This window comes from Sciurus vulgaris (assembly GCF_902686455.1).
Source record: "Sciurus vulgaris genome assembly, contig: HiC_scaffold_237_arrow_ctg1, whole genome shotgun sequence".
In the NCBI taxonomy this organism is placed as follows: Eukaryota; Metazoa; Chordata; class Mammalia; order Rodentia; family Sciuridae; genus Sciurus; species Sciurus vulgaris.
In genome coordinates, this window is record NW_027632820.1 from 1 (window position 1) to 23,214 (window position 23,214).

The window sequence follows — 23,214 nt, forward strand, 5'->3', positions numbered from 1 at the left end:
CATTTACGTTCACGTCTTTTGTTATGCCCTTTGAAACTGTGTCAATCATGCCATCACGAGTCTGATAATTGATTTTCAAGCGTGTGTTCTGCTCCAACCTTGAGCTGGTTAGAAGTCTCATGGTAATATCCCAGAGACTCTGGTGACAAAGAACTATTTGTGTCTCATGAAGAACAACCATTTTGTGAATACAGATTGGCAATCATCTCTGCATCTTGTTATGGTTTGAAGTGACCCTGAAAAAAATCCCAGCAGTTTACTTTCATGGTGCAGCCCAGTTGTAATGCAGGAGCAAAGAGAGGGACTGGCATTTGGAGTCAGCACAGAACAACTCTCCTTTCTTGTCATGTTCATCCTGCCCTCCTTCCAACAGGCAGAGGTAAATGACTGCTTCCTCACTTCATGAGCCAGGAGAGGAGCCACTCACATTCACATAGAACGTGGTCATCCCAGCTTCCATCTGTTTCCTGTCCACACTTTGTTGGTCAGTAGTAGAAGCCAGAGAGATGGAAACCATGTGTCCCATATCACACACGTAGTACCTAAACTACGGAGATGAACTGCATGCTTTACTGAGGTGAGCACTCACCACCCATCTCTCCGTGAGGCTGGTAGGCCCCTAGGATAGTTTCCAGAGTCTGAAGAAATCCATGCTTGTCCCAGTCCTTGAGGAGTGTGTGTGGAGGGCTAATCCAGTGGTGCCAGTGCTACGATGTTGATTCTTGTGCCCTAAAGGTACCCTTCTGTCCCAGCCTGTTGCACGAATTGAGGGGCTAACAGCCTGCAGCAGGAGGCAAGTGTATGCTGCCTGCCCAGGCAGAAAGATGTGGCCAAGGGAGCTCAACGCCACCTATGGACGTTACGGGGGGTGGGAGTGCAAGCTCTCACTCTTGCCTGGATATGATGGAATTTACGGCTCTCAGCCTGTTTCCTTCCGTCATTGCATGGTATCAACAAGGATAGAATCATTTCCTTCCAAAAACGCAAGACCCTGGCAGGCCTGGTCCCTTCATCTATCCTCGTACCTGCACTCCTGACCCACTGCATGTCTTAAATGTTGTTTGAATGTGGACAGCAGCTGAATGTTCTCTGGTTGCCATGGGAACTGTGACACTTCGGTGTTCTCAATCCGCTCCTCTATGACATCAGCTGGAATCTAGGGACCAGGTGCAATGTCCCTGGAGACACTAGAGAAAGTTCATGTTGCCCGAGGCTTTACAAACACTCTGGGGAGTGCAATCAAGTGACTTCTCCTACCAGAGCCTCGAAACACCGTGACCTTCACAATCTAGCTTCACAAAGCTTGCTCCTTCCCCTTTAATTAGTGCTGAGTTCCCATGTATGCCTCTCATGTCACAGAAGAACTGGTAAACAATTGTTACAATTTTCTTGTGTAATTGATTGCAACCAAATGAATGAAATCAAGGATATGACTTTAGCCACTTATCTCTGTGTAATAAATCTTGAGAGTAAAACCTGGAACAATGAGCAGTAGAAGATATAAATTGGATGATGATAGTTGCCTTTTGGCCACAATATTTCGATTCTGGGACCCCCAAAATTTTGAGCCATTACCACATGCTTTCACCTGTTTATATCTGCAACACCATCTGGTCAAATTGCTGAAGCCATTTACTGAGGGAAACAGGTTTAGAACTGAGGCACAGCATTCACTGACTCACCACCTCCTGAGATGTTAAGAGGATCCTGTACCTGAACTGGATTGTGCATTATGCAATTTTCCCTGCTCTTTTTAATTTTTCAAAAAATGTACAAGAGGAAAAATAAGAAAAAAAATACTTTCTAGGAAAGTGTCAGTTAATTTTGAATGTCATGGTAAGACATTCATGTGTGAATGATCCTCAATCTCCATTCATATTCAACAATTGATCATCTTCTCACTCTCAAATATTTCTGCCTCTGTCCCTGTTCCTGACATCGATGGATCCCTGATATATTTTCCTTCCCAGCAATCAATCAGCTACTTCCTTTTTTATCCTTCATGAAGAGGGGAAATATATTTCCCTTAGGACACATGGCAAGGCTTGTGTATTTACAAGCAACCCATCAGGGGTTCACAGGGGCCCTGAATGTGTGGTTATCAACACCCTGCAGAGAGGGTCAAAGCCTGTCCCTTCTGCTGCCATGACCCCACGCCTTCCCTCCCTATGCACCAGGGGTTCTTTGGCCAGAGCCAGATGCTGAAGGGGCATGTCACAGACCCAGAAACTGACTCACAGGCAGTGAGTCACTGGATGATCAACACTGCCAGACAGGCACCATATCAGGGCCCAGAGAGTCCAGGATGGCACTAATGACAAATCAGGGTGGTGTGGGGACAGGACTGGAGGAGCCCAGCTGAGTGGCTTCAAACTGGTCAGAAAACTGCAGGATCTAGCAAAAGGTTGGTAACTGCCTCACTGGGCATTCTGAAGTAGTTTTAAGGGTGGCCTTTGAATGCTCTCATTCCTGCTCTTCTGCTTCCCTCCTCAGCCTGCCACAAAGTGTCCTGAGAGTCTCATCTGACCAGTGACATGAGCAGGGCCGGGAGAGCCAGCCCTCAGGAGCTCACACTGTGGTGGTGCCAACCCATCTTCCACTCTTTTCAAGTGAACTGGGGCTCTGCCATCTCCACAAGTGAAGAAGAAACTTCAGCTCATCCAACGAACAGTGAGAAATGCTGTTGTAAAATGAAAGGTCCCGACCCCTTTTCATCATGGACCAAACATGAGCTGTTTCCAGTCTCTCTGAAAGCGATCCACACTCTTGAAGAATTCACAATTTAGATATTTCTGAGATTCAGGGGGTTGCATCAGTGTGCAGCACCTAAGCTAGTTTGTGCTGGAGAATCCAGAGTTTCACCTGGCTTCTTTTGGTGTCCCTTTGTCACAAGAACCCAAGGACTTGCAGGACTGGAGTCTCCTGTAGTTATGGGGTCCCTGTCCTGGTCTGGTACTGAGGTGCCTGGTGACCTGGTGTTGGTCAGCATGGGAGGGGAACATGGGCAGGGCTGAGGAGTTGATGGAGAGGAAGGAAGGTGAGATCCAGCACCTTGGGTCCCTAGGCCTTTACCTCACTGCCAGGGCCAGTCTGCTCTGCCACCCCCTGCTGACCATACTCCTCTGGGTGAGTCCAGCCAGCCTGGGGTAGGTCCAGGACCTTAGCCTGGGTGTTCAGAAAACCCGGCCCCTGACAGGCTCCACATTCACCCTGGGTGCTCTGCCATCTCCTCACTTACTGTGGCTGGGGATGGTTTCATGGTTGCTCTCTTAGAGCAACCCTGGGGACACCAGGGTGCAATGGCTTCAGAGTTCATGGTGACATAAGCATGACCTGAGACCTTGCCTGACAGGGCACAAAGTGACATACTGCATTAAATAGGAGCTTCAGCAATGTGAGCATGTTCCCCTGGTCAATGAAAGTTGTTTGGTAAAAGACACCATTGATGTTTGCAATCATTTCCATATGCTGAGGAAGGGCTCTGACAAGTGATATAATGAGAAAAATTAGAGGCTTCAGAAAATGTAAATACCATCCTTTTTAAGTCTGTCCCTTTGCAGGAATAAAAAAAAAATGTGTTCTCAAAGCAATGAGGCATTTCTTTTCTTCTCTCCACCACAAGGAAAATGACTGTGACTACTTTACATACATTTACATATCTTGATATTTCTTCCTCATCCCTACCAATATGGGAACAGATGCTGTGGTTTCAGCTCTTTTTCTTCCCTCAGGGTCACTCCTGAGGAACATTTGTACACATTTTTTTTTCTGATCTACATCTTCCCATAACATTTTAGTGCCACAGACCCATTGTAGAAAGGCTATGGGCTGCAGGTCTGTGATATTACATAAAGCAAGCAAGACCTCTCTGTGCCACATCTCTCACCCCCAGAACTCCAGAGATGCTTTGTCCCCTGTGGAGTAGTCTTCTCTACTGAGATAAGGGGCTTGTGTTTCTTCTTTAGCTCAGTCATCAAGCATGATCTTGTCAGTCTGGGCTGGACACAGGACATGGCCATGAGCAAAGCAGTTGTCCCATTCCTCCTGGATCTGATGTTGTTCCAGGAATACAGATCAAAGGTGATGAGCTACCACTATAGAGTGAGAGTGGAGGGACCTGTTTGAGAGTGTAATGCAGAGCATCAGAGTGGTGCACAGGCTACCCAGGGGGCCCTGGGAGAATTTGCACCCCAGACAGGGGACAGCGACTGCCTGTGGATTTGGGGAATGTGGAACCAAAGAAGGTAGAGGGATCTACTGCAGGTAGAGGGATCAACAGCCAATTCCTAAGAGGAGAGGGCAGAGAGGAAGGGGGCTATAGCCCAAGGGTCAAAAAGGCTATAGGGTGGGACACCAGAGAGGTACAGGTGATCACAGGGAAGGGTAGATGGGTCATTTCAGGCTTTGGGACCCTGTGAAAGATTCAGCTTTTACTTTGAGGTAAATGGGAACCACTGAACTTTTATAAAAATTGTCATAAGGTAAGGTTGGAAGGGTTGAGAATCAGGATCCTGGGACAATACATCAGGGATTCACCCTCCTCCAAAACTGCAGCCCAACTCTCTTTAGGGGAACAAAGCCTTCCCCCATTGGATATAGTCAGGAGGTCCTGCCCATCAAGAAGGCTGGTCCCTGGCCTGGACAATATGCTCTTTTCTTGAGGCTTCATCCTTGGTAGGGTGACCAAGACATCAGGACTGTTGAAACCATTTTTCTTGGCAGTCCTGCTGTTTACAGGGAGCTCTAACCCCAAATGAAAGCAAATAAGGCACCCCAGACAGACATCAAAAGATAGCCTAAGTCTACAGGAATTCTACCAAAAATACAGTAAGATCACACCTGAAAACCAAACCAATGTAAAACTTATCTGGGGAAGCTGATTCCTTGTGCTTTTTGACATCTCTCTCCTTACCTGAACAGCACTGGGGTCCCTAAACCCTTTTCTCAACTAGCCCTTGACCTCAGTCATGATTGTTCCAGACCTGAAAAGTTATTTTTCAGTAAGAATTGTGCTAAGTCAGCTTGGAAAGGATTCCCCACCTGCCCTGATATCTGACCACCTGACCTGTCCCTGCAGGAGTCCTGTTTAATGGATCTAGCTGGAGTCCTTCCTCTCTTTCCATCTCCTTAGTAACCTTCCACCACATCTTCCCACAACCTGCTCCTTGACTATGATTCTGTATTGTTCTTGCTACCTTCAGAGTCAAGCCTGATCTCTCTCCCCTGTTGTGATATTAGTCTTGATGCTTGCTATGGCTTAGATGAGGCTGAGCCCTCCAAGGTTCATGTACCAGAAGCACAGTGCCCAGTGTGGCCATGTCAAGAGGTGGTTCCCTCTTTAAGAGATGGGGTCTAAGGAGGTTTTTACTGACACCTCTCCACTCTCTGTGTCCCTGCCTTACCATGCAATATCTTCCTCTCATGCACATTCCTTTAAAGATGCCATCAGTCGTAAAGTTATACAGCCAGGGTACCCTTAACAAAGACAGTACCAGGCTATTTTGGCTTTCAGTTTCTAAAACTGTGAACTAAATAAACCTCTTTTCTCTATCAGGGATCCAGCCTTGAGTATTTGGTTACAGTAATGGAAAGCAGACTGATTAAATGAACAAAATCTTCCTTACCATTTTAGCAAGTACCAGAAAAAATTTTCTTTGACACATTTTACACAATAAACATCTACTGGGCTCCTACTATATGGCAGACCCTGTATTGTGCAGTAGGGATTAAATGCCTACCAATCCAAAGACAATCTCTGTCCCCATGGGGTGTGTGTGCAGTCAAATGGGGGGAGGACAGACACTGGGCATGTTAGCTACTGCAGGCAGACCTAGCAACAGGGGTGTATATTTATGGAAGGACATGTCTAAATCAAATTTCTATAAAATAAACCACATTCGAAGCTCTGCATTGTCATAAAAATGATAAATATTTATGTAACGTAAGCAACAAGCTCTTCATTTGCCTTTTCTCGTGTTCTGGACTCATTGTCTAGAGCTATCCAGAAGCACAGAGACCTGGTTCAGCAAAGCTCATTTTCATTTTCATTTTAAATACTCCAGGGACAGCAACTCAAATCAGCAGCAGAAATGATTTTCTCACAAAATCCTTGGTCTACGTAAACCATCACCTTCTTACACTCCTCTGGTTCATTCACAGGCTCCTGACTTTTCTCCATCAAGGCTTATGGCAGCATACCCAGAGAGAAAAGGTGACCTGTGGATATGGGGACTTTGTTCCCAAGGTCATTTTCACACGAAATGCCCCCAGCTTGTCCCTTCCCGGGTGTGAGTCCAACTTCTGAGTCACCTTGGACCAGAGCCACACTTTCCATGGTTCCTCAGCTCCAAACACATTTCACATGATGTCTTGTATAATCTTTACTGCTCTCCCCACCATGGGGCAGATTCTGTTACTGTCACCATGTAAAGATAATGATGAAGAGGCTCAGAAGTTTACCTGATGTCTCACAGCTAGAAAAGTGGGGAACAGAGATTCAATTTCCACCAGTCCAACTCCAGACTCCACATTTTTAACCACGTTACCAATGTCTCCCTGAAGAACAATGAGGTGAATCCACAGGCTCATCGCTTGTGTCTTTGGGGTTAGCCGGCCAGGTAGATTACCACTGCAAAGCTTTCCTCTGCCATAGATCCCTCCCGCCTGGACCACAGCCCATTCATCTGATGAACCTGCCTGACACTGATGAACCTTTCCTCCACCACAGGCCCTTTTTCTCACACGCCTGGCTGGCTCTGGGTTCAGGGCCCTCTGGCTGCCCTAGGCTGTGTCCATGCAGAACCACATCCAACCTTTGGGAATGACCCAGCCTCCATTCCTCGTCTGAGGCTCTTGTCCTGAAAGTTGTCCCCATAGCAGGAGATGCTGGCACAGCTAGCATCCACATTCCAGTTGGGTTTGCATTGTCAGGACACATGATGACCTCCCTCTCCACAGTAAGTATTGCCTGATATTATACACACATCAGCACCATGCATGTTGGTCTACCTCCTGCATTTTTAAGGTGGTTCTGCAGACCTCAGCTTTCCCAAATGTGAATCTCCTTTTGGACTTATGTTACTTTTTCTTCAAAGGCATTTAATAGTATAATTGTGTATGAAATTCCTGAAATAATTAAAGTCATCTTTCTACACGAGATTATTTCTACTAACTCTCATTGCAAATTTAACTAAGTGAAAACAGTGAACAATAAAGTGCTAAATGTGATATCTATTTACCTATTCTTATTTCAAGAATTGTTAACATTCAGGAATGTGGTCATTGATTTCACTGAAGAGTGGGAATGTCTTCAGCCATCTCAGCAAAACTTGTGTAGAGATGTGATATTAGAGAATTACAGAAACTTTGTTTTCCTGGATAAGCATAATGTCTCTTCAGAATTTGTAATTATAATTATTCAATTTGCTTCTTTGCAGAACATCTTCTGGGAATTTCTCTGTATGAATGAGATTCAGATTTGTGCTTTCAAGAAAAAGGGCATTATTTTGGTATAGCTCAAATGTTAATGACATTTCTTTTAGTCTTTAATCTCTCCCTTTCTTTGTATGTTATATATCCTTCCCTTTGAAAAGTGGTACTTACAGTAATTCAGTGATGTGAAATATTGTGAACTACACAAGCAGAGAACATAATTGAGAAGCCAAGAAATTGAGGGGCAAGCCAAACTTCAAAATATTCATGGAAAAGTTATCTGGCAGAAAATATTTTTTAGAATTTTAAGTTTATTTCTCTTGTTATCATTGAGCATGCACTTCAATATGTTATCATGTTTTCAAATTCTTCAAAATCCTGTTTCTCTCCAGTAATGGCCCAGTTCATCTAAATTAACCACCAAAATCCCCTTTGCTAGTGACTGTCAGCATGATTTAAAAGATCTTCTGGTATTTGTGGTTCTCAAGGTAATATGTACACATATTTGGAGAATTTCGGGTCAAGCCATTGTAATAAATTAATAACCTAAAATAGTTTCTCTAATATTATTTATATTCATTAAAATTTATATTCATTAAAATTCCCTTATCTGTGCTCTTTACAAAATACTTATAAAGAATTTCTGTGAAGTACAATTCAAGATTCATAAAGAGCCCCAGACGGGTGTACCGCGGGGCCATGCTCCCGCCCCCACCTCACCTCGTCACCTCCCCGCCCTCTCCGCGGGTCCCCGAGGTGAGCGGTGCAGGCGCGGAAGGAGGCGGTGAGTGCGGCCGCGCAGCCTGGGCCTGGGGCCTGGCGGGCTGGGCTTAGGGCGCGCGGGAGGGAGAGGGCCCGTCCGGCAGAGTGCCCGGGAGCGCGAGGGCCTAAGCGGCGTCGCCTGCCCCATGGGCCCCCTCTGCCCGCACTGGGCCGCCGCCACCTCAGCTGTGCCTGGGCCGGACCGGCCCCGGGGAAACGGTGACTCTCTTCCCCTTCTTCTACTTGCTGGCGGAGTAAGAACTGGAAACAAGATGTAACTTGCTGGTGGCAGTGCTTAGCCACGAAGATGTACCCACATAAAGTTACCTATTCAATGCCCAGAAATCAGAAGACATGTATTTGCATCTCTGGTTTTGCCATTTCTTAGTTGACTTGACTTTCACTGAGTATGTTTCTTCATCACTAAAATTGAGGTATTTTTCTTAACATCTGTGGAAACGTCATAATTCATTTTTCCTAACTGCAATATTAAGAATTATACCAAATTGAAAAGATATGAATGAGTATCCTAAAAAAAGAAAAAGGAAGACTTTACATCCTTCTCATTATTCAGATTCCTCTGGAAGCAGAATTGCAGATGGATTCAATGGGATTTTTTCTGATCATTGTTACAGTGTCTGCTCTATGAGACAGCCAGACTTAAAATATTTTGACAACAACGATGATGATTCTGATACTGAGACATCAAATGACTTGCCAAAATTTGCAGATGGAATCAAGGCCAGAAACAAAATCAGAACTATCTGGTTCCCAGTCCTGTACTTAGAATTATAGACCACACTGCCTTTTCTACAGAAAAATCTGCTGATGTAGAAATTTGTGATGAAGAGTGTGATTCACCCGAATCAGTCAACCAACAAACTCAAGAGGAGAGTCCTATAGAAGTTCACACCGCCGAGGATGTCCCCATTGCTGTAGAAGTGCATGCAATTTTGGAGGATTATGACATAGAGACAGAAAACAATTCTTCCGAGAGCCTCCAAGACCAAACTGATGAAGAACTACCAGCTAAACTTTGTAAAATTCTGGACAAGAGCCAAGCTTTGAATGTGACTGCCCAGCAGAAATGGCCTTTACTGAGAGCTAATAGCAGTGGCCTCTATAAATGTGAACTTTGTGAATTCAATAGTAAATATTTTTCTGATTTAAAACAGCATATGATCCTGAAACATAAACGTACTGATTCAAATGTGTGTCGAGTATGCAAGGAAAGCTTCTCTACCAACATGCTTCTGATCGAACATGCCAAACTACATGAAGAGGATCCCTACATCTGTAAATACTGCGATTACAGGACAGTAATTTTTGAGAACCTCAGCCAGCACATTGCAGACACCCACTTTAGCGATCACTTGTATTGGTGTGAGCAGTGTGACATGCAGTTCTCCTCAAGCAGTGAACTCTACTTACATTTCCAGGAGCACAGCTGTGATGAACAGTACTTGTGTCAGTTCTGTGAACATGAGACGAATGATCCAGAAGACTTGCATAGCCATGTGGTAAATGAGCATGCATGTAAATTAATAGAACTAAGCGATAAGTATAACAATGGAGAACATGGACAATACAGCCTCTTAAGCAAAATTACCTTTGACAAATGTAAGAACTTCTTTGTATGTCAAGCATGTGGTTTTCGGAGTAGACTTCATACAAATGTTAACAGGCATGTTGCTATTGAACATACTAAAATATTTCCTCATGTTTGTGATGACTGTAGGAAGGGCTTTTCAATCATGCTAGAATATTGCAAGCATTTAAACTCACATTTATCTGAAGGGATTTATTTATGTCAATATTGTGAATATTCAACAGGACAGATCAAAGATCTTAAAATTCATCTAGATTTCAAGCATTCGGCTGACTTACCTCATAAATGTAGTGACTGCTTGATGAGGTTTGGAAATGAAAGGGAATTAATAAGTCACCTTCCAGTCCATGAAACAACTTGATTATTCTCTTTGACTTACATAATGTTTTTGTAAAATAATAAATTCAACTTTTTTTGAGATGTTAAAATGGGTAATTTTAAACACATCTTATGAGATTTGCCTTTTAACAAGTAACATTTTCCAGTATGTAATTATACCTTAGGTGTGGTATTTTCAGTTGCATGGTAGTATATAGTTTTAATCATTCTTCGTGACTGTAATCTGCATGTGGTCCAGTTTTATGAATTGAGAAGAAACAGATGTACTGAAAAAACTAAAAAAATCAAGATTCATAAAGAATGCTCTTTTGGTATATAAGGTCATAGTTGCAAGTTGCAGTCATATGAAAGAGTTTGTAAATAAAATATTTATAATTATATAAAATTTTTGATTAAATTTTTCTTTTCTGTTTTATTTTATTTTGTAAAGTAGGTTTCATTTTGTAGATTTGGTTTTCTCACTTCACATAATACTGTTTTATTTTTGTCTATATTTTATGAATGTATGCCAATTTCCATTTCTTCACAAATTAGGACATTGTTGAAATTAAGATATGCATTGTTCTTGTTTCAGTTACCAATAAAATTATTTGTGCTTTCATTTGTTTGTGTAAATATTTTAACTTTTTAAATAAATTTCATATATTTTGCATATTGGTTATTTATCCTGCATATATGCATAGTAATATAAATTTTCTCTATATTAATGTAATAGGTATAGATTCCAGTCATACTCCATTAATGTACTACACCACCAGTCCCTTTCTACTTATCTTTCAATAAAGGTTCTCACTAAGTTATTGAGGATGGCCTTCAAAGTGTAATCTTTTTTCCTCAGAATTCCTAGTAGCTGAATAACATGCATGCCCATTATCTATATATTAATGAATTTGTTCTTACTTAGAGTATAAAGACCATGGCATTTTAAAGGTAGCTTTCAAGCACTTTGCAATTCTTTTCTAATTTTATATGTCATTTGAAATTGTAATTGTGATCAAAACCACAAAGCAATACTTAATCTCCCCAACATATCATGTATGTTCTTCAGTAATGTTAATTCAAATTGTTAGGTAATATATCTGTAGAACATTTACATTTCCAAAATCAATACCCATGTAAACAAAGACTCAACTCTGTCTTCTCCCATCCCTTATGCCAGTCTCATTTCTGTTTAGAAGGTTTTTGTTTGTTGGATTTGCTTACATATCTCATATAAGTAGAGTTCTTCCATAGTTTTAATTTTTGGAAATGACATATTTCAGTTAACCTAATGTACTGAAGATTTATCCTGCTTATAGAGCTTTCAAAAAATCATTCCTTTAACTTGCAAAATATTCTGTAGTTTCTGTATTCCAACTTGCTTCACCCTCTTCTCAAGGGGTATTTGGTTTGCTTCCCCGTGGTAGCTCTGTTGAATAACAAAATTTGGTGTTCAAATGTCTTAATTTGCTGTATATGAGAAGACTTATTACACTCAAAATTCACTGTCTGTCTTAATTGATGTCAGCATTACCAATTGAATATTGTAGTTTTAAATGTTTTTAAATGATGAAAAAACTTCTCCCAAATTTGTTTCTATTTTGAATATTTTTATGTACTCATGAGACTTTTAAATTTCATATAATTTCTAGAATATGTTTTTCTGCTTCTGCAGAAAGTAACATTGGGAGTTGGAGAGATATTTACATGGAGATTCGAGGTGACTTTGAAGAGTACAAAGTTCTTTTAATTTAATCTTTCAATTCTGGAAAAAGACCATGTTCGAGAATGTTCAATCAATTGCCTCATAGGTGTTGATTTCTGAACATTGTTTCCACTTTTGATTTCTTAATTTATTGTATAATAGCCCCAAAGAAATTTTAATATTTTCATGCCTGTTAACCTTTTTTTCTTTCCCACTGGTTTATTCAGTTTCATATTTAATTTGCAATTGAGAAAAATTAGTATATAAGTCAAAATTTGTTTAAATTATTTTTCAAAGTCTTCTGCTTTTTTAGTTACTATTTTGTTTGACAGTTTCTTTACAGCAAGTGTGGATTGGTGTCTCCTAGCTTTAAAGTGTCACTTTCTGTGTTGGTATTTACTTTTCTCAATCTTGCATTTCTATATCTGGGAAGTATATTGTGTGTTGAAACTATTTCTATTCTTATTGTAGTATTCTAGGGAAAGGGTTTTTCTTCTCTTCATATAATATTCTATTTTGCCTCTTTTTAAAGATATTTTTAATTTAAAATACATTTTACTTCATGTAACTTCTTGATATAAATTTTTTTCCACTTCATAATTTGGTCATCCCAACTTCCTTTTGGTCACTTTGGTATTTAACACTCTTCTATTCTTTTGTTTTTATTCGAATTGTTTCCTTAGATTCAGAGTTCTTTGCAGATTGCATGTATTTGTATTTCTTTTAGATTTATTATTTTTTGGTTTTAAATAATTTTTATTTAGATATGCATGATTGTGGTATGCACATACATGGAGTATAATGTCCCGTTCTTGTGGTTTTATATAATGTGGATTTACACTGCTTGTGTAATCATATATGAACAGGAAAGTTATATCTCATTTATTCTATTGTCTTTCTTGTACCCATCTTTACTTTCATTCCTTAATTCCCCTTTGCCTATTTCAATGAAACTGTTTAATTCCCTCTCCCACCTTATTGTGTGTTAGCCTCCACATATCAGATAGAACATTCAGATATATGAAATGATATTTTACTAACTCTATATTTAACATTTAACAAGCTCTTCTACATATCTAGAAAAACTAAACGTTTCAACTAAAGCCTCAATTTGTCCACTATGTACATGACAGGCTTAAAGAAATTGTACACATGTAGTAATAGTTCCAATTTGAAAATGTGTTTAGAATATGAGCATTTTGGTGCTAATACTCCAATTTTCAGAAAACAATTCTTCCTTGGAATTTCAACACCAAACTTACAAAATTTGTTTACTAATTCTACTTTTGTCATACAATGTCAACCTCTTCAGCATTCAGAAAAACTGGATGTAGAGCAGGATTCCTTTGTCCTTTATATAGACTACATATAGATAAAAGTAAAACAAAAACCATAGTCATAAGAATAATGGTTATTTTTGGCTCCTTGTAGGCAATCTGGCCTGGTGCTTCAAGGAAAAAGCACACAATGATTATTATTCAAAAGGTGTTTTGGATATTGTACTCCACAGAACATTTCATAGAAAATTTTTAAAAAAGAAATTTATGAAATGTATTATAATTTACCACTTCTTATTTTAACATGAATCACACACTGTAGAATATCTAAAAAGATGATATTTTCAAAAACTCCTTAGCATTATCAAATAAATCTACAGTAATGAGAAGTAAATTGCACACACAAGAAATGGTAATAACATTAAAAATACATTTTACGTATAATGAATCTGGCACATAACTCTTTCTTCTCATAGTAAAAGTCTTATATATTTCCTCTAACCCAATGAATAAATGTGGAAAATTTCACTCCTAGAGGTGGTCTAACAACTCCATCTCAAAGTCATTTCCAGAAGACTTTTCTGACTGCTAATAACAAATGATAGGGGATGGGGATATAACTCAGTTTGTAGAGTGCTTACCTCGCAAACACAAGACCCTGGATTCAAATTCCCAGCACCACAAAAGAATGGATATTTATAAGATACTATGTTATAACTGAAATATATGCCAGTAAACTCTATAAAATTTAGTATGTCCATAGGTAGCAAAATTTTTAAAACTTTGTGGGGCAAATTGAGAGCAGTGTTTTAATATTATATACACAGATCTTCTACAAATGATCAGTAAATCTTCCTGAGACATGTTGGGCATTTCCAATTGTTGAAAAATTTTATTACCCTACAGTTTCTCCCTTTGGTAGAAAAAAATGTCCAAAGGTGCACATTGTTGGACTTGGAACTTTTTTTTGGCCACCATTCTTCTTGAAATACTATGCCCCCATCACTACTGAAGAGCACAATTTTATCAGTGCTAGCTTTGGCTAGAATGGTCAGAATGGTACAGGAGGCTTGAGAGCCAAGGGGTCCTAGGTCTGGAATCTGAAAAATCAAAGCCACCATCAGGTCACCAGTGTGAGAAAGATTGGTTGCCATCTTTCACAGCCTAGGTCAACCAGTGTGCAGTCATAGTGGGAGTTCTGTGGGTGTCCAGGACATAGGATTTGATCTTTCCCTGGGACTCTCATCTTACCCAGTAGCCTGGAATTGGAGGATCATGGAAGGCTCCTATGAGCAGGTCATGCTCCATTACTTGCCACATTCTTTCTGCCAGAAATGACTTGGCGGTACTGTCTTTTATATTTAATTCTCAAGGTCAAGTTGCTTTTTTGTTATTTCATAATAATGAAAAATATTCAAATTAATTTTTAAGAATGAAGAATTCAGTACTCTTCTTTTGTATATCATTATCTATATTTCTTATAATTATTTTTCCTAATTTGCTTAATGGTTTAAGTTGTGTGTCATTCCTTTTCATAGTGGAGTACTTTGATTCCTCTCACACTTCCCTTTGTTTATTTTATGTTATGTGCTTAATATATATATAACCATCCCACTTCTCTTTAATTTTCCCAAGGATCTTCCTAAATTGATAAGACTGGCTTGAACCTATGATTCTCCTTGCTCAGCCTCCCCTGTGTTGCTAGGATTACAGATTTGAATACCAGGTAGGCCTCTCTCAGACATTTTTTCTTAAGAAATTCTTTACTAGAGAATTTGTGCTTAAAATTATATTAATTTTTTTTGTCTGAATTTAGCTCAGTAAATTTCCTATAAATGGTTATTTAGTGTTCTCAGGGTAATTCATAACCCACTATTCTAAACACAAATTCCTAATATTTTCTTTTGTTACTTTGAGTAAGAACATATTTCCCTTATCTTTATATATTGTAGTTTTGTTAATTGATTTGTCCTTTAAAAATCAGTCAATAGTAGATTATATAGTAATTGAGAAAAGAGCATGGAAGTTTAAAAAAAATTAAAAATAGTCAACTACAGTGCTACATGCTTGTAACCCCACCTAACTGGGAGGCCATGTAAAGGATTTGAAGTTAGAGACAAGTCACAGAAACTTAGAATCACCTTGTCTCAAACAAATTTAGAAGGACTTGTGTTGTAGTTCAGTGGTATGGCACCCTTAGGTTTAATCGTAAGAACCACACATAAAAAATTAAAGTAGAACGACCTTGTGATCTAGAAATGCCTGTACAAAATATGTGTCTATAAGAGATTAGGTCAGTATGTTGTAAACATAGCTCCAGTACTGTGTTCAGTGCAAACTGGTTCTCAGTATTCAAGATATAGACTAACACAATGTGCCCATCAATGATTGAATGAGTAAAAATGTGATATTTATATGGTATTATTCTTTAGAAATAAAAATAAATATATTGTCATTTAAGGTGTATTAGGATTAATATACAAGACTTTACATTAAGTGAAATACAGCAGATACAGAATCAGTTCAAGGAGTATATGTTCACATGTGGAAGTCAGAAATTCAGGGATTTTAATTATAGTCACCTGGTACTGTGATCTGTGGAGTGTTGGAATGTTGTTACTCAAAGTCTAGAAATTTTTATTTAATGGGCATAAGGTGGTCAAGAGTCTGTTGCACCACTGGTGAATGTTATGAAATAGTTCTTGGTAAATACTAGTAGATTAAAAGTAATATTTGTAAGCACAATATTGATACTTATATGAAATAATACTTGTGTTATTAATATTACATTTGTCATTTTACCTTGCAAAAATACATTAAAATACAATGACATAATTAAGTACACAAAGTTGAATTTGTGTACTTAATAATAAAACTAATTCACTTGTAACACAAATTTTAAAAAGAATTTACTAGTCTTGATTGCCATATATTCATTTCATCAAAGTAATATTGGCATGGAATGCACAAGACTTTTATTACCTCTCAAACTTGTTTTTATGGAGCATCTTCTTGACATAGGTGCATATTTTTCTCATTAAAACTTTTTGTCCTTATTTCTTCTTAGAGAACCTAAAGAAACTTGTTGAATATCCATTGTGTTAGCATCCAAAATCTACCTTTTAGTTCTGAATCTCTCGGTCTTGTGAGACAAAAAATCAGTTTTCACACAATATTAGAGAAATCCAGAAATATTTGTGTATGTTTTATATTTTTCTTATTTTACTGAAAATGAAGGTAGCTTGTAGATTTTTCCTAATTGCTCAATGCTATATGATGAAGAAACAAAGATGATGAAGAAGGAAAGATGAAGAAAGAAAGTCTATGTTTGGTAAAAGTAACACATTTTCCTTTCCTCTACTGTATTGCTCTCTCTAGTAATGAACTCAACTTGGATACTGTGCTCTCTGCAATAGTTCAGGTAATTTTTACAACATGATTTTTTTCTGTACATTTTTATTTAATGTATATTTATGTATCAATGATGACCTTGTGTTTGTTAATCTCTTCACTACTGATGTCCTGATATTGCTAACATTGCTATAATTTCCTATGCTCTGTAGGCAAAATATATGCATCTCAGTCTACTAAGTAAAATAGTTTTCTTTTTAAATTTATTTTAGCCATGACTCCTCAGCAGACCCAAGAATTATCACAAGACCAGGGAGTAAGACATGTATTTCAAAAAGTAACTAATGGAAAATATAGAAATCAGGACCTTGACTATTTAAAGGACAGGACAATATTGAAAACTGTATATGAGAATGAACATCAGAAACCAGATTATCAAATATCAGACCTTATTCACAATTGGAGAATTAATACTGAAAAGAAATCCCACAAATGTGAAGAATGTTGCAAAGCTTTTAATGAAAAATCACACCTTATTTGCCATCAGACAACTCATAGTGGAGAGAAGCCCTACACATGTAAAGAATGCAGCAAAGCTTTTAATCAACAAGCACACCTTATTCGCCATCAGAGAATTCATACTGGAGGGATGTCATATAAATGTATAGAATGTGGTAAAACTTTTAATGCAAAATCAAGAATTATTTACCACCAGCAAAGTCATAGAGGAGAGAAGACCTGTAAATGTAATGAATGTGACAAAGTTTTTACTGCAAAATCATACCTTGTTCGCCATCAGAGAATTCATAGTGGAAAGAAGCCCTACATATGTAAAGAATGTGGCAAAGCTTTTAATGCAAGATCAAGCCTTATACACCACCATAGAAATCATATTGGAGAGAAGCCCTACACATGTAAAGAATGCAGAAAAGCTTTTAATGCAAAATCATCCGTTGTGTGCCATCAGAGAATTCATACTGGAAAGAAGCCCTACAAATGTAATGAATGTGACAAAGTTTTTAATGCAATATCATCCCTTATTTGCCATCGGAGAATTCATAGTGGAGAGAAGTCCTACAAATGTAAAGAATGTAGCAAAGCTTTTAATGAAAAATCACATCTTATTCGGCATCAGAAAATTCATACTGGAGTAAAGCCCTACAAATGTAATGAATGTTACAAAGCTTTTATTCAAGCATCATACCTTATTCAACACAGGAAATTCATACTAGTGAGAAGCATTAGAAATGTGCAGATTGTGGCAAAGCTTTTAATAAAAATATAAAAGTGTACCTAATTCTCAACCAGGGAAATCATACTGAAAAGAATTCCAACAAATGTAAACAATGTGTCAAATCTTTTTGTAAAATATCACACATTATTTGCCATCTGAAAATTCATGCTGGAGAGAAGCCCTATAAATATAAACATTATTGCAAAGTTTTTGATAGAAGAGTATTCATAATTCACCAGGAGAGAAAGCATACTGGAAAGAAGTCCTAGAAATATAATGAATGTGACCTGTAAGAATCTTGTATTCTTTTCCATATCATTCTTTATATTTGGGAAATTTTCTGATATCATGTTATTGAAAAGGTTGTGCATTCCTTTGATTTTATACTCCATGTCTTTGTCTAGTCTGATAAATCTTAAATTTGGTCCTTATATTTTTTCCCACATTTCTTGGAAGTTCTGTTCATGGTTTCTTACCATCCTCTCTGTGCAGTTGATTTATTTTCGAGAGTATATATTTTGTTTCCTTTGTCTGAGGTTCTGTTTTCTAAGTGTTATAAGCTGTTGGAGATGTTTTCTATTGAATTTGGTTTTTTTTTTATTGATTTCTTCATTTTGAGGATTTTTGCTTGGTATTTATTCACAATTTCTAATTCTTTATTAAAGTGATCTTACATTTCCTGTATCTTCTTTTATTCCACTCCTTATATTAAACTTTACTTCACATGTCAGTTTGACTATGGACCTTCTAAACCCCTTCTCTGGCATTTCTTCTAATAATCTGTTAGTTGGTTCAACAAATAGTGTCCAGCCTGCTGACTCAGTTGCCTGTTCTGTGCTTTACTCAGAATCCCACTATGCATAGTGAAAACCACAGTGACCAGGATTATTAAAAGTACTTCACATATTTTTAGACATTGTCAGGAAGCATGAGAAAGGTTAACTCACAGACAATGTTAGACCAGGTCATGGTCATGGCCTGGTAATAGGTGAATGGATAAGTTTGAGGTCTGCATCATTCACTGGTGCAGTTGGAGTGATTGAGTACCTTTTAGTGTCTGCTGGTAGCTGAATGTGTGCTGCCATTGAAGGTGTGTTCCAGGTCAGGAACTCTTTCTGTGCCAACTGATCAGGTCCAGAATAGTGGGCTCCTAGAATGACTTGGTTCCATTTGGTTTGGCATTTCTGTATTTAACATTAGTGATAATATAATATCTTGTGTACCAATTTTTATTTGAAATAAAATGTCCCTTCATTTTACATAAGATGCCTTAGTGACAGTGATAAACTTTTAAACCAATACTAACTTATTGTGCATCTTAAGTTGCTCATAATTGCATTTATCTGACTCTACTAAATGCTTTAATTCAAACCAGGATAATTAAAATACAATTTTAATTAGTAATGAATTCTGATGTTTCCTATCCTGCAATTTGTTAGTTGAATCATAACTTTCTTTTTTTAAGATCTTTTTAAGCTTCTTGTGTCCATATAATGTTTTCAAATATCACCACTTATAAACAAAAGGCATTTTATTTTATTTTTTTCTGGCTAATTCTTTTATTTATTTATTTATATTTATTGTAAACAAATAGGATACATGTTGTTTCTGTTTGTACATGGAGTAACAGCATACCATTTGCATATTCATACATTTACATAGAGTAATGATGTTTGCTTCATTCTGTTATTTTTTCCTTCCCCCCACCCCTCCCACCTCTCTTTTCCCTCTATACAGTCCCTCCTTCCTCCATTCTTGCCCCCCTCCCATCTCCCATTACGTGTCATCATCCGCTTATCAGTGAGATCATTGATCTTTTGGATTTTTTAGACTGGCTTATCTCACTTAGCATGATATTCTCCAATTTCACCCATTTGCCTGCAAATGCCATAATTTTATTATTCTTTATGGCTGAGTAATATTCCAATGTGTGTATATATATATATATATATATATATATATATATATATCACAGTTTCTTTATCTGTTCATCAATTGAGGGGCATCTAGGTTGGTTCCATAGTCTGGCTATTGTGAATTGAGCAGCTATGAACATTGATGTGGCTGTATCTCTGTAGTATACTTATTTTAAGTCCTTTGGGTATAGGCCAAGGAGTGGGATAGCTCGGTCAAATAATAGGTCCATTCCAAGTTTTCTAAGGAATCTCCACACTGCTTTCCAGAATGGCTGCACTAATTTGCAGCCCCACCAGCAATGTATGTGTGTACCTACAAAAGGCATTTTAAGTAAATATATTATATAGTATGGCATAATACCCCTTTATGACAGTCTTTTCTGTCAATACCATTGCATTCCTGGTTTAATTTTACTAACTCTAATTACTGGAGGCAAAAAAAGGCACAAAAAAAATAACCACAGTGATTGCCCATAACAAGCAGTGAATATTCATCAAATGATTAGATAAGTATTTCTTGAATTAATAAGTAAACCAATAAGATAGCATACGGTTTCTGGAAAGGTGATGTTGGATAAAATACACTGGACTGAATGCTTCAGTCTCAGTCCTGAACTTGTGGGCTCTGTGACCTTGGGAAACTCAGATAAGTATACTCAACAAAGCTGAGACAATGGGATATCTCAAATGGAAGCAGAAGCTGCGCTGGTGAGTTCTTGGAGTAAGCAAGTATTTATTCATTGAATAAAATCGTAGGTGGGAAAACAAACTGCCACCCATAAAGTAAACATCATGTGGCATTGTTATTTTCATGCCCACCTCTGCTGATTACACTCAAATAGACACATGATCCTATATTAGTATTCAGAGTCACCTATTTCTCATCTCATTTAGAACTTTGTTTTTAGGTTCTATTTACAAAATGAATATTCAATCTTTGATTAGTGCTGCCCAGCTTGGCAGAGTATTAGAAACTCTGTCCCCCACCCATCCTCCCCTTCCCTTCCCCCACAGTGACAATATTCTTGGGAAACTCAGGCCATTGTAAGATACACTGGGCTAATTAGGGAGGCATCAGAACTGTGCAACTCATGAACAGTTAATTATCCAGTCAAATATGGGTGACTTATCACTTTCTTTGTTGGATTATCAGTGTCAGATACAGGTCATTTTATCATTTGTTCACTCATTCACTTAAGAAGTGCTAATTATGCTCATGTCATCTAGGAAACTTAACTCTTAAAGCTTCAAATTCTCTAAAAGGCAAATATATTTGAACCCTGACCAGTAACACTGTCATTATAGGACGTTGGAAAGATTTTTCAAGTTTACTTAATTGGATCCAGACCTTAGCATGGCCCTTAAGCACAATATCTGATAATGCTTCAGGATTCCTGTCACCTGTACATTTAAGGAAGAGCTAATAATCACTGGGATTCAGTCTATACTGGAACTTAGAAGACTGTTCATCATGGTGAACTTGTACTGTCTGGTCTTATCCCAGGCCTTTGGACAGGAATATTGGCCATCAAAGTCACATTCTAATACATAAAGAAGATGGGGAGAGACTATTCTCTCATCCCTTGAAAAGAAACCTGATTTGAAAAGAGCTGTGCTTGGAGCTCAAGGTGATGTGTGCCACATGCCAGGGCATTGAAACTCTACAGGTTTGGTTATATTATGTGCTTATACACTGGAAAGAAGCAATCAGTTAGGCATGGGGAGGGTCAAGTGTGTTAAGGAGATAATAGTAGTCCAATTGAACTTGCATGGAACAGCTGCTGTAGTTGTCAACTCATGCATAGGTTGGTTGCCCACTGAGGTAGGGTCCTTGGAAGTGGATGAGGCACATCACTGTCTCAGAATTAAGGGAAGTATATGGGAGCTAGATGAGTGTGGAAGGTATACTGGATTACAGTGTGAAGAGTGGTCTTGAGACCCAGTGGTCCCACTCAGTCATTTTATGATTCTAGAAAATTCTAACTTAATTTGGGGATTCCATTTTTTTACATGTGAAGTGAGTGCACAGCAGTCTTGTGACTCTGACATGAACACATCTTGCCTTTTTATTGTATGTGTCTCTGATGAGGAGTGGAGGAAGCTTGCAGTCCCCTAGGAGAATGGAAACTGGAAGCAAGGGTGGGGAAAATGGAGCCCATGCAAATGATGTGGAGGCAAATACTTTTCTTACATGTCTACAGGACCATTTTCATTCTTCATTGCATACTATGGAGGAAAACAGACAAAACCTTATAATACAGATTCTCAGGATAACTGGGTAGGAAAGAAAGTGAGTAGGTGATTTAAAGTCAAAGTATATGTTAGATGTGGAGCTCAGGATGTACCTCAACCATTGAATGAGATCTTTGTAGTCATTTTTGTGAATGATCATGACAGTTTATCTCCACTTGCTCACAAGGGTGGCAATGTGGCAAAAGGCACTTTGTGCCCACCCTCTAATATTGTGATGACATATGCATCCAGGTTCTAGGGCATATTATGTTCTAGGAAGTTTCTTTTCTCCCTTGTGAAATTCAAGGAGAGTGAGGTGACCTGTCTACCTCGTAAAACATTTATATGTGTGTGTAATTATCAAATAACTGGGACAGATATGGAAGTATTTTGTGAGTTACCAAAATGTTCATCTGTTTAATGTGAAATCATTTCTCATGAGGGCTCATTCTTTGCTGAAATCAGAACTGAGCAAAGCCTAGTTAGGTCTAATGACTAGAGCACCTGCTTCAAATGTTGGTCCCTGTATCCAGTCATCATTATGTCAGTAAGTATCACCTCTATAGTAGGTTCTGTAGATAAAAAAGACCAATAAAAATGCATTACTCTGTAGAGCTTGTGGTCTAGAGTGTGGGCAATAGCTGTCTCACAGCAGTTCATCTCATGTCCCTTTTTTAAAATAAGTTTTATTGATGTGTAATTTGCCCACCATGAAATTTTATTGTGAAGTGTCCAGTTCCAGTTCCAGGGCACTAGCACATCCACAGTGTTGTGCACCTACACTACTGTCCATCAGGTATTTTTTATTACTCTGAATAAAAACCCTGTACCCATTTGTAGTAATTCCCATGTATAACTCTTTTCTAGTTCCAGAAACCATAAAGCATTGTTTCAATGATTTGTCCATCTGAACATTTAATACAGAAGTAATATACAGTGCATGATAGTTTGACAACATCCATGGCCTTAAATCAGCTCTCTTTCTCTTTCCTCTTGTCTTTTGCTCACCATCATAATATAATTCACTGAGTCATTTATTTGGTACATTTTCTGGCCTGAGTTCTTTGGAGTAAAGAAAAGGCACGCCTTCCCTCAACAGATATTTTTCAGATGCTTCCTTTTGTATCATTGCACTGGTTTCTGTTCTCACTGAATTCAATCTAACAAGGTACAATGAGAAACATAAGCAAAATTCACACTTAAACAATCAAATAATCATTGAAGCCCTGTCCAAGGATAGAATATTTGTAACAAAAGTTGAAAGAGTGACACAAAGAGATGGGACTAGACACTGATCATAGCATTTAGAACTAATGTTGGCAAAAGCCTGGTGAGTTCCAAAGGCCTGAAAAAAGTCAGAGTGGCTGCAGTGCTATTTG

At 38.2% G+C, this 23,214-nt stretch overlaps 1 pseudogene across 1 annotated transcript; it reads left to right on the forward strand.

Moving 5' to 3' along the window:
• Positions 1 to 8,385: 8,385 nt before the first annotated feature.
• Positions 8,386 to 10,413, forward strand: LOC306652463 (zinc finger protein 639-like; annotated as a pseudogene). The gene has a single exon. The product of its transcript is annotated as a zinc finger protein 639-like (transcript).
• Positions 10,414 to 23,214: the final 12,801 nt, after the last annotated feature.